Source organism: Macrotis lagotis, chromosome X, assembly GCF_037893015.1.
Source record: "Macrotis lagotis isolate mMagLag1 chromosome X, bilby.v1.9.chrom.fasta, whole genome shotgun sequence".
In the NCBI taxonomy this organism is placed as follows: Eukaryota; Metazoa; Chordata; class Mammalia; order Peramelemorphia; family Peramelidae; genus Macrotis; species Macrotis lagotis.
In genome coordinates, this window is record NC_133666.1 from 46,340,321 (window position 1) to 46,358,017 (window position 17,697).

Sequence of the window (17,697 nt, forward strand, 5' to 3'; positions counted from 1 at the left end):
CTGCCCCACAACCCAAGTCACAATGAGAGTAGACAGGGGCCTCTAGCCTGCCCTAGTCAGCTCCCAGAGTGACTTGGGCCTCCTCTGCAGGCAGCAAGTTTGGCAGGGAGGTTTGAGTTAAGAGGGAAGCTATGACAGCCATCTAGCTCACCCTCACTCAACCTTGTAGAAACTGAAATGAGAGGACCAAGGGGTATGAAAGCAGACAAATGCTCATCTATTTCTTTGAGATAAGGCTAGCTTTGTGTTCTCTTCCTGCTGACTGTGTAAATTTTAACTCTCCCATTTCATGGGGACAGTTTTCTTTTCCTCAGCATCAGAGAGTCCATCTCCCACCACTCAAAATAGACCTCATGAATAATGACATGCAAAAAAAGATGAAAGATTCTAAAAACTTTTCCTTCTACTTTTCTCTCATTTCATCTACATTCTCCTCCTTTTTCCTCTATCCCTTATCCATTTCTCAGGGTTCCTCAAGATTTTATCATTTATGTCTCTGTCACTTTCCCTTTTTCAGCATTAAGGCAATTTCTACCCAGAGCCCTGGTAAAAACAAAAAAGAAAATAGCATCCCAAAGGCAATTAGAAAAAAAACAAAAAGGTTGAGAAAATCTGTTCAATGCCTAACACTTCATTTGACTTTCCCCTGTCAAATTCTATCAAACTAATCAGAAGAGAACTTTCCCGAAGTCCTGGTGTTTAACAGTAAAATTTCTTAAGCAAGTACCTTTTTTGAAAGTAACCATTGTCTTAAGTGCTCAACCCTGCCTGGCAAAGGCCAGAAGCCAGGTGGTGACTGCTCGGAATTCGAGATGGCCTCTGCATTTTGCTTCTCTCTCTCTCTCTCTCTCTCTCTCTCTCTCTCTCTCTCTCTCTCTCTCTCTCTCTCTCTCTCTCTCTCCTTCCCTCCCCCTCTCCCTCTGTCCTTCCCCCTCTCCTTCTCCCTCTCTCTTCCTCTCTCTTTCTCTCTCTCTCTCTCTCTCTCTCTCTCTCTCTCTCTCTATCTCTATCTCTATCTCTATCTCTCTCCTTCCTTCCCCCACCCCTCTCTCCTCCCCTTGTATCAATTTTGGATTCCCAAGTGGTCCCTATGGCCCTTCTGTCACACAAGAAGAGACAATTTTATCATGCCAGCTCCTTCCCCGCAAAAAAAAAGTCCGGGGCGTTTAGCTAAGGGGCATCCTAAGGGCAGTCAGGGATCCTGCTGTTCTATAGGAGCTGAGAATAGAACCTAGGCCTCCCTCCCCCCGGCTATTTGGTCTTCTCAGCATAAGGCAGTAACTAGGTGCTCCTTCCACCACCCCCCAATGGAGAGCATTATATATATATATATATATATATATATATATATATATATATATATATATGGGTTTCTTTTTGTATTCTTGTGCTCTTTGGGGGTGGATCTTCTTTGAGCTCTTCTTCTCTGTGGCCCCCTTATTTCTATTTTTAAGCAGAGGTGATAAACCCTGCTGGGCCTTTACCCCTGAGGATGGGACCAAACCCTTAAGAGGAGAGATTAACCCCTTCCCCACTATATATTGTGCTTTCTATTGTCAAAGTGTTTTTTACATGCTTGGTCGTATTTAATCAATTTTGTGATTATAATCCACGTTTTAAAGATCACCACATTTTGAGGCCAGAGTGGAAAAGTGACTCGACTTAAGTCACATAAGAAGTTCGAAGCAGAGTCAACAGCAGAACCCAGTTAGACCTTTTGAGTCCCAGTCTAGGACTTATTCCATTCATCCATCATCTCTGCTGCCATCACTGAGCAGCAGTAGCAGCAAGCCCAAGGTTCCCTTAGCTCTAGAACAGCTCTAGAACAGAGTTGGCCCTTGGATTCTCTGATTGGAATGGGTTGTTAGCAGGATTGGAGTTGAGTTCTAGGGGAGTGTTAGGTGAGCTCAAAGCCAGCAGGAATCCGAGGGGGACAAGATAGAAATGCTAGGGGTTCCAAAAACCAAGTGGGCCATCAGATTAATGACAACATTAGGAATCTTTGACCTGGATAAGCCACAATTATAACCAAATGACAGGATCTACAAACAAAGCTCTATCTGAGAGCATTTGCTAACATTTTCCATTCAAGCTACTCTAAAACTGTCCTCCTTGGCTTCAGGGCCAAAAATGAATGCATTTCTGAAAATGGCCCTTGGGGGCCTTATCAATTCTACTGGTTCTCCAGGTTTCTTGCCTAGAAACCACTTGCTCCCATCTCCCTGTCTGCTCAGTCACTCACTAGACTCCTCCTTACCATGCTGTGCACTTTCTCAGCTATCTAACCCACAAGCCTTTGGGCAACTTTCCTCCCTCTCCACCCCAACTTTACCTTACCCTCCCCCATCCATGTTTGGTTCAATTTCTTACATGTACAGGCGTGATCTACTTGAGCTTATCACTGTGTGGGTCTGAATTCACCCCCACTCCTCCGCCATGTGTGAGTGTGTTTATATGTATGTGTGTGCCACCAGTGAGGTTTGGATATCAAGGTCATTGCACCTACTTGTCCTTAAATCAGTATTTTTCAGTATCTATGTATGTATGAGAGATTGTTTATTTACCACGCACATTTACCTTTGTGTGTGATAGTGCGTGTGTCTCTATCTGCCATGCACCTTTATCTTTGTATGCATGTGTGTATGAGAGAGAAAAATGTATATTTATCTATCATGTACCTTTTTTATGGGTATGAGTGAGTCTGTAAGTATGTATTGAGAGAGAGAGAACATGTATATCTATCTGCCAGGCACCTTTATTTACATGTGAGAGTTTGAGTGTGAGTCTGTGTGTGAGAGAGAATCTGTGGGTATGTGAGAGAGTCTGTGTATGAGTATGTGAGAAAGAGTCTGTGTGTCTGTGACTGTGTGTGTGTGTGTGAAAGAGAGAGTGCTAGAGCACCTCTCTAGATCTGGCATGTGAGAAAGAGTGTGTACATACACTTTGGAATGACGTGAATAATCTGGGATCTCATCCTTGAGTCCATGTGCCTGTATTTGTCTACCATCTGTGAGTGTTTGCTGGAATGGTTGTGAGAACTAGTATGTCTGAGATCATGTGGCCCTACTCAGTGATCCTCAAACCTAGGAGCCACACACATCTTCCCCGAAACCGACAGAAATCTGTCATCTTTTTTTGCAGAAGTCTCTTCTGGTGCACTAGCTGTCTCTTTAACAGGGTGTGAGTAAAGCTCCTCACCTTGCATGTGCTTATTGGAGGAGGCCTAGCTCAGGATGCAAGCTTAGGGCACTAGCTCCTTGGCCTCTCTGGCTGGAGAAATCAGTGCAGAAACCCCGAACTGCCTAGGATTGGAAAGCTACTGGTCTTTGTAAGGACGGAACAGAGAAAGAACCTAGGAAGAGTCTTGATTGGACCAGTGATGAGTCAAGTCAGTGGGCTTTTGGTGTCCTGGCATCCAACCAGGAACCCATAAAGTCGCCATTAGTATTTCCAACCAACAGACAAGTGGGGTGCCACAGACTGGCTGAGCAGACTTCCCAAGATAAGCAGGGACAGATTGTCTCACACTCTCAAGGGTTTCCATCTTCGGGTAAAAGAGAGCCAAGCTTGACTGGAGGTCAAGTTTGCTAACAGTGCACAAACATGGACAGCAGAAACGACAGCACCAACAGCTCCAGTCTTTCAAGCAAGCAGGGGTTCTTACTCCTGCTTGGCCCCTTTTCATCCTAGAGCAACTCCCATCTCGTCCCACAAAAGGGATTCCTGGGGCCAACAGTGCAGCCATTCCCAATAGCCAAGGCCCCTCTCCCTGGTAGGGTGGTCTGCACCTTGGAAATTGACCGGGGTTCTCAGGCCTGAGTTTGGACTCTCTGACTGAGAGGGTCAGGAAGTCAAAATGAAGAGAGGGAAGAGGGGCTAGAACCTGTGATGTGTCAGAAATGGGAGTGGAGATGGTTGACGGCCCTATGAAGTAATAGGAAGGTGGAATTGAGGTTTCAGCTGAGCCATGGAGAATAAGTCATTGTCAGAAGTTTCTAAGGCTCCAGTCACATGACTGGACAGGAAGTCGATGGTCAGTGGATGGGGATAGGTTTGGGGGACAGAGACTGACACCCTCTACTGAGGTGTGTGGGCTGGATCTCCCAACTCACAGACGGTCTGAGACAGATCTGTTCTTCTGTGTCCCAAATGGGAGCCACCAGTCTGGAAGATGGAGACAAAGGACCAGGGTCTCTCTAAATGAGGACGATCACTTGGGTCTTATTGAGCCCCAGATGAGGAGCTCAGAAGACTAAAAGGCATGGAAGCCAGGGATAGAAAGTGACCAGACCAGGCGGTCAGAAGACACTTAGAGAAAAAGGAGGAAAGGGAGAGAACCTCGACGGTATGTTGAAAAGGTGTGGTAAAGAGAATGGGAAGGAGGTGGGCAGAGCCCTAGAAAAGGGGTTGTGTATATAGTCCCCTTAAATAAGTGTTGTATTTTTGTTTTCTTGTGGAAGACCATTTAAACTTGATGTCATGTGTTAAGGTTGGTGGAGCAGCCCTGAATTGAGGAATGAGTAATACATGAAGAGAGTAGGGAACGTGGGTCACCTGACTCATGAGCCCTGGAGGATAGATGACTTTTGTCTCCCCAACTGGAGACTAGGACATGGTAGCACAGAATGTCATTTCTGGGGCCTGCTTTCACCAGCCAGGCCTAGTGGCCTTTGGTCTGCATTTTTTTAGCCCTTGTGCTGTGTGTACACCTTCCCACCTGTGGGGACATTGAGGAAGACGTGGCACTAAAGGGTCAAGGGCAGAAACAGGGGTGAGAAGTGGCTCAAGTGCCCCAGGAAACTGGTTGACACAAGAAGCACTCTGCCTCTGCCTCTGTCTCTGTCTCTGTCACTCTCTTTGTCTATCACACCCAGACCCCAAATTCTGCACACGCACACACTCTCACTCTCTTGCTTGCTCACTCACAGGCTTACACACGTGCATAGCTCAGTAGATTCCCCTTCCATTCCAAGACCTAGCCACAAACCAGTCTAAGGCAGCTAAAGATACATCTGGAAAACATTCAAAAAACATCAAAGGAAAATCTGTTTAAGGGCCACCCCCCTACTTGTTCTCATCCGCTAAGGATGTCAGGAGGGAAGGAAGCCCATGGCTGGCTACTCAGTCAGTCCATTCAAGAGCAAAACAGATTTGCCACATTGTCCACTCCTGAGATTTGGTAGCTCTGGTCACCACTTGGAGCGTGACCAAGGATGCCCTACTGGTTGCTGAGTCCCTTGTCCCCACCTTCCTAAGGTAGGGGAACTGGGCTCAAGTTGGGAGAAAGAAGGAGCCTCATTTTTTTTTGGTTTTTTTTTTTATAAAGAGGTTGAGTCTTCAGGTCTTGTACCTAGTGCCCATTTAATTGTGGTGAGCTTTCTTTATGAGCACATAAATACGCTGGCCCTAAATAGGGTCTAGTGACATGAGCAAGATGGAGCATAGCATTCTTTGTCCTTGAAGTCAAGAAAACCATTAAAACAGGAAATGTCTTCACTCAAATCGACTTTTTCTTGAGCTCCCAGTAGGTGAGCCAAGGCAGATACACATAGAAAAAACATTCCAAATCTAGGGCCCACCAAGATCAGGTGCCCCAAGACTCCAACAGAGACCAGGGCTTTGAGGAACTTCAAAAAAGAAATCACTCCAGGAACTTAGACTCACTTGAGGAAAGTGTAGCATTGTCCAGTCTGGGGGGGGGGGTGGAATAAGTCGTCTTTAAGTTGTCTTTAGGGAGCATTTCTGTTAGGAGCACAGAAAGACAGTAAAAGGGGATCAAAGTAGGCAGGAGACAAATCATGGCCAGATTGTGGAGGATCCCAATTGCCAGGCACTGGAAGCCAGACTGGATCCTTAGGCAATGGGGAGCTTTTGAAAGTTGAGTTTTAGAAGGGAAGGGAAAAGTAATCCAAGTGATGTTTTAGGAAAATTACTTGAATGGTAGGATTGATTAGGAAGTTAGCTTTAGACAGCTTTGGACATGGTGATCAAGGAACTTCATGCCCTAAATATATGGTATAGACCCATTGAACCACAGACTACTCAAATGAAAGGGAGATTTGACATTGACAGCACAGACTGACACCCCTATCCCCCCACCCCCTGGGCAGCTGATTGTTGTCCTAAGATCTAAGTCAGCCAGTTCCAAAGAATCTGAGAGGGACCAAATCTCACCTTCTTTTCATGTGGCTAAGGTAGTCTTTGAACCCCAAAGACAGCCCCATGCTGTTTCTCTGAATGGACTCTACACCCCACTGAGCCGGCTAGTAGCCCACCTTATCTACTCTGTACCATTATGGGGCTGCCTTCTGGACTTGCACAACTGCACTGATCCCAAAGCCAGGCTAGACTTCTCTATTTAATAACCACAGCCAGACAACCAAAGTTCAGGGCAATCCTGGGCTATCTCTGGTGAAGAAAACTGGTCTTAACAACTCTTGGACTAACTGGCATGCAAAAAACACAGTACATGAGTTTGAGAAGCAGTCAAAGAGGAATACCTTTACTTCTTCCTCTTCTTCCTCCTCCTCTTATCTTTCCTATATTTCTTGCCTTTTCCTGTTTTTCTCCCCCAGAGCCCCTCTTCTTTAGTGTGGCTGGGGCTCCATTTATCTTCCCCTACCCACCCTCACCCCCATCCCTACCCACCCCTCTCCACCCCCAGCTGTGAGAGCAGCTGATCTGTTGGGTTTGAATTGAACTTGTCAAATGTATCTGTAAAATCTATTCAATCCTCTTGCTAATCACAACGCAATGTTGCCTCTGCATGTTCTAAGTCAAATGTCGCTGAGAGAATGGCCTTTTTCTTGTTCTGTACATAAAAGAAATGATGTACTGGGGTATTCAAAACAAGCTGAGCTACCCACCTGCATTAGTAACCTGGCAGTGGGGATGGCAGTTGCCTTTTGGAAATGGGTGACATATCCTATAGGTTGTTATCAAATGAGTTTTGTCTGGGATGCCTCTGAGAGCAGGATCATCCAGTGGGATCTCTAGCACTACAGGGTAGTGGGTGATTGTGGGATATGTCACACTGATGGGTGCAAACCTAAGAATGTTACATATACGACACAGATGGGCCCAGTCACTATCGACTGGAAGTATTTGCCCAAACTGCCTACCCTGGGATAGTTTGGACCTCAAGTGACTCTGGAGGGGATGCATCATGTGGTATAGCTTGCCTAAGCAAACTTTAGAGATGGGTAAGAGAAATGTGTGGTCAAAGTCACAACACCAAGGCATGCCATCCCTCTTGGGTAAACGCCAGCCCTGGACAACCTGGTCCAGACCCAACTTGATTACTCTGCTGCCAAAGGAGCAAAGCAGCCTGTGAGAGCAAGGAAGGGTGCTATCACCCTAAGGTGTAGAGATCAGAGAAAGAAGTCACTTGGTCTGCCCCCAGCCAAGTGACTGAAGAGGCTGCATTGCATAGCACAGTGTTACCAAAAGACAACTACAGCAACAAGGAACCATCACAGCCTTCTTTTCTTTTCTTTCATCTTTTTAAGACATGAAAGGAATCTTCAGTTTGCATCTTTGCATGAAATAAGACCTTGCTTATCTTTTTCACAGCTCATCAAGCGTAAAAGATAAGACAAGATACTTAACATTTCTAGCAAAGCAAACCAACATATATACCATTTTGTAAAAAGAAAACAAAAAGACAAAAAAAATTCAGAAAGCCCACAAGTGGCCTTTGGAGCCATTTTGTTTACTCTCCTGTGAGCAGGCTGGCCATGCCATCTCCTATTGGGGTGGGAGGGTGGGATTCAGGGTGGGAGGGAATTCAGCGGGTGGGTACCAGGGAGGGAAAAGGAGATCGGCTTCAAAGTTGCAGCGGGTCCCAGCTTGGCCCTGGCCAAACTTGGCCTTCAGAATCCTCCTCTCGGAAGGATACAGCTGCTATTGCCAGACCATTTGATGCTCACGCTTGCCTTGCTGCCTTTCAATTGACCGCCCTGTGTGGGGGGGAGGGGGCCAAGGTCAAAGCCACCCTGAGTTAGGGAAGGAGGGACTAGCAAAATTAAACTTGAAAAAGTTTACAGTTTTGTACAAACCATACAAAATAAAACAGAAAGGTTTTTCTAAAAAAAAAACAAAAATACAAACAAAAATACAAACATACCAAAATAATGTAACCTATACATTTCTTTCTTTCTTTTTTTTTTTTCAAAAAAATGGGGGTATAAAAATACAAAAAAAAATCATGTTGTTAATGTTTTAAGCAACTTGTATGTTATATGGCTATAAATGTATGTGAATGTTGCAAATTATTCATTGGTCATGAGTCTTTATTGGTGTGTTCTTGGGGGTATTTTTTCCTTATCTAAATTAGAATATTGATTTTAGAAACTATGTCCTTGAGAGGAGAACTGTATGACTTCATTCCAATTTGTTGGGTTGCAGAAAATTGGATCAACAGGGCTCACAATTACACACACACACATACACATACACACACACACACACACACACACACACACACACACACACTACTATGACTCCCCTTTTTATCCCCCAGATTGTTAAATTTTTAGACCTTTTAATAAAGGAAAGCTATAGAGGGGTTCAATGAGAATTTTCAAAATATCACAGCATCTTCTAATTCCTAGATACAAGTAAATATAACATCGGAGTTCAATTTTTTGAATCGTAACCAAGATGGCAGCTTCCATATTATCCCTGGCCATGTGGTCCTCATGGTACCTTATTTCCCTGATGACCTCTTTCCTTCCTCCTTTGTCTTGGCTGGGAGCCTCCCAGAAGTCTCTGATATTCAGGAGAGAGGTGACTCGGGATTCCTCTGCTCATGGCTCCCCCTACTGCACCCATAAGTGACAGCCCTTAATTATATCAGCATTGATGGCCAGCATTCCTATAATATACATACAGGCCAACTGAAATGCAAAAAAACTCCCAATAGAGAAAGAAGGAAGGTTTAGCCTTAGTACAGATGATTGCCGAGGAGAATAGAGATATGAGTGCCAGTTTAACCCAGGACTCCAAAATAAAATAAAGAATTTTGGTGAATTTTTATGGGATTTATGACACCATCAAAACTCCCTCTGAGAAGTGGGAGTGGTACAGTTTGAAAGTGTTGCCTGGAGGGTTGAATGGTTGAATGACTTGCCAACAGTCACTCTGGTGTTTCTGACTGTAAAGTCAGCCCCCCAGCCACCATGCTAAATCACCTTTCAAGAAAAGAAAGATAGACTGAAAAAAGAAGCTAGACTTGTAAAATAGTACCTCTTTCTATCTGTTTTCTCATTTGATCCTCTCGATTCTCTTAACTAGATGCTATTATATGGATGAGGAAACTGAGGCCCAGAGGTCTCTTACACAGAGTCAAAGAGCTAATAACTAGGATTTGAATTCTTCCTTAACCCAAGTCCAGCCCTCTATCCACTGTACCACCTCACTGCTTCTACCATCTATTCCTGGTCTCAAAAGCCCAGTCCACCTGGAGTTAAAGATCATAGATTTAGAGTCAGAGAGGATCTTAGATGTCATTGAGTCCAGCTCCCTCTTTTTTTTGCTATTGTTGAGTCAAATTTAGTTGTGTATAGCCTCATTAAGGATTCTCTTGGCAAAGATCCTGGAGTGGTTTGCCATTTCTTTCTCCAACTCATTTGACAGTTGAGGAAATTGAGGCAAACAGTTAAGTGACTTGCCTAGAAAATATCTGAGGCTGGATTTGAAACCAGGTCTTCCTAACTCCAGTACCCCAATCCCTCTGCCACAGTCCCCAGAAACACAGAAGAGCTGGACTCCCTCAATGACTTGACCATCTGCCTGCCTTTACTGATACGCTACTAACCCAGAGCAAAGTGTCAGCTGTGAGAGTCTATAATAGTAATTTACTAATGCACTTGAAGGTTTTGCAAAGCACTTTCCTCTTGATTATTGTGTTAGGAAGCTTGTATAAAAAGCATTCTTCTCATTTTACAGATGAGGACGATGAGACAAAGAGGAATGAAGTGACTCAGGTCTGAGACACAGACTCAGTTGCCCAGTCTAGTGACAGACAGCTCTGCTTCTCCTGCCCCACCTCCATAATCCCCTTTGGTCAGTTGGAAAAGCCAGCTAGGCTGGGTTGCCTTGCCGGGGTCTTAAAGATAAGAGCTAGGGGAGGGGGGTATGGGCAGATGGAAAGAAATCTTTCTGACATGCCGTAGGAGTCCTTTGCCAGATTTATCTCATCGTATATGATCTCCATTACAATCCTGGGAAGGAAGAGTAGCCAAGGTAAAGAGGTCAGTTTCACCCTCACTTGACCAATGTGAAAATCAGGACTCATAGAGGCAAATCTCAGTCACACTGAAAATTAGTGGCAGTCAGAATTCCAATGCAGATCCTTGACTCCCAGCTCAGTACACTATGCCATCCTATCATGTGGCTATTTTTAAGTCCAGCCTAAGGAAACCTTCATTTAGGTCATGTCTTTGGTCCATGGGCTAACCCAAGGGCTAGTTACAGCATTTGATTCCTCCCCTATCCTGATGCTAGGCAAGTAAAAGAGTCCAAGTTAGTACTACCATCAATATTAGGCCCTGATCAACCAAAGAGTAGTTGGGGTTGTGGTCAAGGGTCTCCTTGGCAAGACCTGGGGAGATCTTTCAAGGTCAGGGGACGGTTGTTTCATGTGACTTGTTTTGTAGGTTTTTGCAAGGAAAATGGGGTTAAGTGGCTTTCCCCAAGGCCACACAGCTAGGTAATTATTAAGTGTCTGAGGCTGGATTTGAACCCAGATACTCCTGACTCCAAGGCAGGTACTTTATCCACTACGCCACCTAGCCACCCCTGTTCCATGTGACTTTGACAGTGTCCTTGGTGGATAGGTCTAGCCAAGGTTGGACTGGATGGCATTACTCCAAATGTCTGTCTGCTCTCTTCAAGATTCTTATACTCCCCCAACCTACCAAAGTGAGAAACAGAGTCAAGATTCAGTAAAATTGTGGAAGGAAATAGACAAGAAGCATGAAAAAAGGCCCAGCACAGGAGAAAAGATTCCTGAGTTCTAGTAGTGGCTCCACCAATGGCTCCCCGAGTCCCAATTCTTAGATTCCCTCTTGAGGTCTGTTTCTTCCTCTAAAGAATGAAAGAGAAGAAAGTTGGACTAACCTCTCAGACCCCTTCTAACCAAGATATTCCTTGTTTTCTACAATCCTATGTCTTAAGGATTTTTTTTTAGTTTTTGCAAGGCAATGGGGTTAAGTGGATTACCCAAGGCCACACAACAGGTCATTATTAAGTGTCTGAGGCTGGATTTGAACTCAGTTACTCCAGACTCCAAGGCCAGTGTTCAATCCACTGCGCCACCTAGCCGCCACCTAGCCGCCCCCTTAAGGATTGTTAAATATTCCCCTCCCTAAATCCTAGCTCCACCAAAACCTCAGCAGAGTCCCTCAGCACCCATTAGGGCTTTCCTGTCCTTTGGCTGCTTGGTGATATGATGACAGGGCAGCCAATTCACCAGAGGAGCTGGTGGAAGTCAATCCTGCTGCTGAATTTCTTTCTGTAGTGAAGACCTGAGGAGCAGAGGACACCCCTGTGCCAGACTCTGGCTCACTGTCAATGTGGGTTCAGCAAGCCTGGAAAGAGAACAAAGTTGACCTAGTAACATATAGAAGGAAATGTACCTTTTCTTCCTTGACCCAAGGAGAAGCATCCTCTCCACCACTTCCCCCCCCAACCCCATAATGGGGAAAATAACAGCCTTTTACCTTTCTTTGTCTCCTCAAAATTTAGCACAGCACTAGAACATGGTAGGTACTTAATAAAAGTTCATTGATGCCACCACCTCTCCTGGCCAGATGAAAAGATGTGAGTAAACTGAAAAGCTCCAAGAGATACACTAATGCAGAGAAAGGAGAAAAACTTATCTAAACTGATGCAAAGGGAAGTGAGCAGAACCAGAAATGACTGACAAGATGACTACAATGATGTAAGGAAAAACAACTTGGAGAGACTTCAGAATGCTGATCAATGCAATCACTAGTGATTGATCTTCAGAGACTTCAGAAGACCAAAGATGAAACATGTCATTTTATTGGAGAGGTAGCAGATCAGAGATGATAATGTGCTTGATTATATTTGTTGGGCATAATGGAAGGCTTCTATCAGGGAGGAGGGAAAGGAATTTGTAGGCAATGATAGTGATATAGAAAAAGAAAAAGAAAAACATCAATTAAAAATTTAAAGTAGGTGTGGCTAGGTGGCGTAGCGAATAAAGCACCGGCCCTGGAGTCAGGAGTGCCTGAGTTCAAATCCGGTCTCAGACATTTAATAATTACCTAGCTGTGTGGCCTTGGGCAAGCCACTTAACCCCATCTGCCTTGCAAAAACCTAAAAAAAATTTTAAAGTAGACAGAAAAGAGCAGAGAGAAGTTCAGAAGGGGACACAGACAAGCAAGACAATCCTGTTACCATGTTCTAACTTCAGATTAAATGCAGCACCAAATTAAAGTTAATAGTTTCAAATACAGTCTAGGTTTCTGTTCTTTACCTATTGAAATGTTCATATGTGTTGATTTTCAGGTCATAGTATGAAAAAAATATTTTATGAAAAGAAGGGCCCTAGCACCTTGCTCATGTGGTTCACCTTGGTTGAGATGATTTGTCACTAGATTGTAGGTCTCATTTTCCCTCTTTTGTTAAATGATGTAGCCCTGAGTTACTTAAGGGCCCTTCTAGTTTTGACATGCTTTGAGGATAAATATTAACTCCTCAAAGAGACCGCTATCCCAGTTCTAATATATGGTTTGACCAACTTGTTATAGTGCCTGAAACTTAAATCATTAGAGATTCATTTCTTTATGTAAACACATTAATGGTATCAGCATATTTTAGCTCATTATTAGCCATTAACTACATAAAATTCCTTCTCAATGAGTCCTGGAAAATGGTTTCTGACTCTGCGTTTTCAAAGGTTACTTTGTCAGGTCCTAGAAAACTGGAAAGACTTTGAATAGGGTGTCAAGAATAGACTGGCTCTCCATCATCTTACTTAGAAGTTCAGCAGCAGCAGCATGGAAATAAATGAGTCACAGTAGAGCTGGAGGCTTCAGGACAGAGGAAGGGTCCCAAGGCCACTGCCACAATGGAAGGCAAGAGATAATGGTCAAGGAAAGGCTGAAATCAAGGTAAATGTGAGGTGCATAGGCAGAGGGGTGGCAGAATTAATTCATGCCCTCAATCCCCATGGGAAAGAGCCCAAAGACTAAGCCAGCTGTGACTCTAGCATAGAGCACCCCCCCTTTCCCCAGCACCAGTGTGTCTTCCCTCTGTGAATTATTTGCCATTTATCTTGAGTATCATTTATTTGTAACTAATTGTTTGTATGTTCTCTCCCCATTAGCTTCCTGGCTCCTTGAGAGCAGGGATTATTATTTTGCCTAACTTTGTATCTCCAGTGGAAACACATAGTAGGGGCTTAATCAGTGTCTACTGACTGACTGACTAACTGAGGAGAAGCCCTTTCCCCAAGCCTCCTGCTTGGCTCCAACCTTGACTAGGCTCTCCCTGAACACTCATAAATCACCCAGGCAGCTGGAACCATCAGCAGTTTCTTTCCCCCTCAGAGTTGATGCCAACAGCACCAGCTGCTATGTGCTGAGTCCCAGTCTGGTTTCCCAAATTAACCTGTGATGTCCCTTTCTGGCCCCAGACCTCCAGAGACTCATGGTGGGTAGAAAGAAGACTGAGAAATGTTGAGGAAGAGATCCCTGATAAGTCTCCAGGGAGAGGGAAGAGAATTCCTAGGAGTACCACCCTCACCTCCCTCACCCCCCCCCCGGAAGGAGATTAGTCTCTAGACTCAGAGTGACTACTGGAGGACAGGAAAGACCAAGGAGAGAAGAAATAATAGTGAGCACTGAGAAAAGAGAAGGCATTCCCAAGGTCTTCTGTCTAAATCAGTGAAGCCAAAACAGAACAGCTGCTGTTTTTTTCAAATGAATTTCTTTAATGGAAAATCCAAAAGCCTTCCTTTTGACTGTCATATGAAAACAGTTCCTAACTTCCATCTGCTTTTCAAAGCCTTGTACTATTTCCCCATAGAGAAAATCCCTGAAAGGTCTGCAAGGGTTGGAGTTTTCCTCTCGTTTTTCAGAAGAGGAAACTGAGGCCCAGAAAAGGGAAGTAACTTGTCTGGAGCTCAAATGCATTAGAGCAAGAGAGATGGGTTCAGAGGAACCTAGGAAGATTTATATGAACTGATACAGAGTGAAGTGAATGAACAGAGAACTAGGAAAACAAGGTATACAATAACAACATGATACTATTATAACAATTTGAAAAGACTTGAAAACTCTGATCAAAGCAATGACCAACCACAATGCCAGAGGATCCCAGTGAAATAACCTATGTACTTCCTATCAGAGAGGTGATTATAGAGACATACATTCTTTTGGACATTACCAGTGTGGGAATTTGCTTTGCTTGAGCATACATATCCATGACAAAGATTTTCTTCATTTTCCTTTTAAACTGAGGGAAAGGGTGGGAAGAAGATAGTATAAAAATTTGTCAATTGAAAAATAAATTGAAATAAAAATAAAGCTAATTGAGTAGGGTGGGATAAGGGGACCCATCTTTCAGAGGCTACTTCTTATAGGGTCTTTTACATTTTTGGTAGTTTTTATTTATATTTTTTGGTTTAACATAGCCTACATTTCCTCCTATATCCTTCCTCTCTAAGTAATTTCTCAGTATCCCTTCCCAACTTCCAGGATTTAATCCTGTACAAATCCCACCCACCCAATCCTCAGGCAGAGTGGGAAGAACTCAATTCAATTTAAGAACGTTAATGAAGTCAGTGCCCACTAAGTACCAGGCATTAGGTTAGATACTGGGAGATAAAGACAAAAATGAAAGAGTTCCTGCCCTTGGGGAATGTACTTTGGAAGATAGAGAACCATATGTACAATGCAGCAATCTAAAATGTGTACAAAGTCATTTTCTGAGGAATGGAGATGAGGGAGAAGTAAACAAAAATAAGAGAGAGTAGGCAAATGCATAACTATGGGGGGGAGATAGAAAGGAAGGAAGGAAGGAAGGAAGGAAGGAAGGAAGGAAGGAAGGAAGGAAGGAAGGAAGGAAGGAAGGAAGGAAGGAAGGAAGGAAGGAAGGAAGGAAGGAAGGGAGGGAGGGAGGGAGGGAGGGAGAAAAGAAGGAAGTGTTGGATCCTGGCCTGAGTTTCACTCACTTCCTAACCTTTATTGAAACTCCAAACAACTCCCAATCTCACCTTGTTGACCTCCAAACAAAATACATCCTCCATGGAGACCCCAAACAGCTCTCAGTCCCTAAAGAAACCATATCACCCTGCCTCCTATATCCAATACTCTATAAAAAGACCCCCTCTCCCCACTAACTGCTGGAGTCTGCTTGGGCCCAGTCCACTACACTTTCCCTCAATAAACAGTTTTGCATTCAATTCCATTTGTAGCTGTTCTTATACCACCTTTTGACCTTTCAGGAAGGAAGGAGGGAAGGAATTCTAGGCTGAACATACTTTAATCTGCATTATAAACATTTTCTCTGTCACTTTCTTATACCTAGACAATCAAAAGAACAATAAATAAAAAAACTAAAGAACAATAAATCAAGCCCTCTTTTATAGCATTTGCTGATTCCTCAGGTTTAATATTCACACTGAAAATGTTAAGATTAGGAGAATCTGGGGCAGCTAGGTGGCACAGTGGATAGAGCACCAGCCCTGGAGTCAGGAGCCCCTGAGTTCAAATTTGGCCTCAGAAGCTTAATAATTACCTAGCTGTGTGACCTTGGGCAAGTCACTTAACCCCATTGCTTTATATTTTAAAAAATACTAAAAAAAAGATTAGGAAAATCTGTATGAGCTGGTTCCAACATAGCCCTGACCAACAATCAGGGGAACCTAGAAAGAACTCTTGGGAAGTGGCACCCAGGCTAACCTTTGGCATTCCAAGTAGCAGAGGTGATGAGAACACATTTCAGGCATAGGTGCCAATCTATGCAAAGAAAAGGCAGTGGGATGTGGAATGTCATTTATGGGTTATATCAAATGTAGCATTTTGCTGAGAATGTCCAAGGGGGATGAATATGTAATCAGCCTGAAAAGATTGATTGGAGCCAGGCTTTGAATGCCAAACTTTGAGTTTGTATGTTTGTTTTTTCCCTAGGGACAAGAGGGAATCACTTACACTTTAAGCAGGAGTCACTTGGTCAGACCTGTGTTTTGGGAATCTCAATTTAGCAGTCATATGGGGGAATGAACAGCTCAAAGTACAAATTTCAATTCTGCCACCTAGTGACTGTGTGACTTTTTTGCTTCTCTGGACCTCAATTATCACATCTGTAAAATGAGAAGTTATATAGAATCATGTTCTCTTCTCCCTGGATTCAACTAAGAGGCTTCATTCCATTCTGCAGTTTGGACTACTAGAGAGTAAAAAAAAGAGGGAATAAGAATCAGTTTATATCCCCAGTGCACCCTGAGAGTCCCACCCAAGAACATATGTTATCTAATGAACACTGGTTGAACAGGAAGACTTTGGGGGGAACAGAAGTACTAGGGATGCTCCTCACCAAGCCAGGACTGTGAGGGCAGCTTTCAGATAAGTCTGTTTCTCAAAGAGCATAGACCAAATCTAATGGGCTCCTCAGAGACTGGAGAAAGCCCTTGGGAACTACAGTGGGGAGCCCTATGTCCCAGAAGGAACTGGGCTTCTGGTTGAGAAAGTCTCAGAAACCCTTGTCCCACTCTGACACTGGGATCCCCAACAGTCCATTAGATTGCTGCTGGTCTCTAGTGGAGATGAATGGGTAGCCAGCTAAGGTAATTGATTCAGTTTGCTTTTGCTAGCAACAAAACCTCTGGGAAATGCATTACCTGGTTGGACATGGTTTTTTCTCTAAGTATTTAATCAAAGGATTCATTTTCCTGAGGGAAGTGATGGAGATAAGTGGTAGAAAAATCTGCTTGATTCTCTGAAGAGGGCGTGGCTTTATAGAACAGTGTCACAGATAGCAGCACAGAACTGGGTTATGATCTTGGTTCTGCCTTTAACTTGTATGACCTTGGGCAAATCATTTCCTGACTTGGGCCTCACTTTCTTCCCCCGTCTAAAAATAACAACCAATATTTATAAATCACGTTAAGGGTGGCAAAGCACTTTGCAAACATCACTTTGGCTCCTCATAACCCTGAGGTGGGAGCTATCATCACCACACACACACACACACACACAACACTAGTGAATATGAGGCTTAGAACAGGGAATTTCCCTTGGCCATACAAGTAGTGTCAGAGTCAGGTCAGAACCCCTGTCTGCCTTGGTTCCAAGTCCCAAGCTCTTCTGCTCTGCCAATGATGAAAAGAGGTCAGATCATATCATAGCATCTGGAACTGTGAGACCTTAGGAATCATCTGGTTCAGTCCCCTTATTTTATAGATGCAGTTCAGAGAAGGGGGAAGTGAATTGCCAAGGTCACCCAGTAAGTAGCAGGGTGGAGATTTGGACCCAGATCCTCTAAATCTAAATCCAGCCCTCTTTCTACCCCTTCCAAACTGTCAGATGTTCTCTAATCAGCCTTAGCTCTAGTCTTGTCAACCAGTAAACATATATTAGGTGCCTATCATATATGCACTAAGCACCATGGTACATGATAGGGATACAAAGGCAGAAATTAAATAGTCCCTGCCCTCAGCTATCT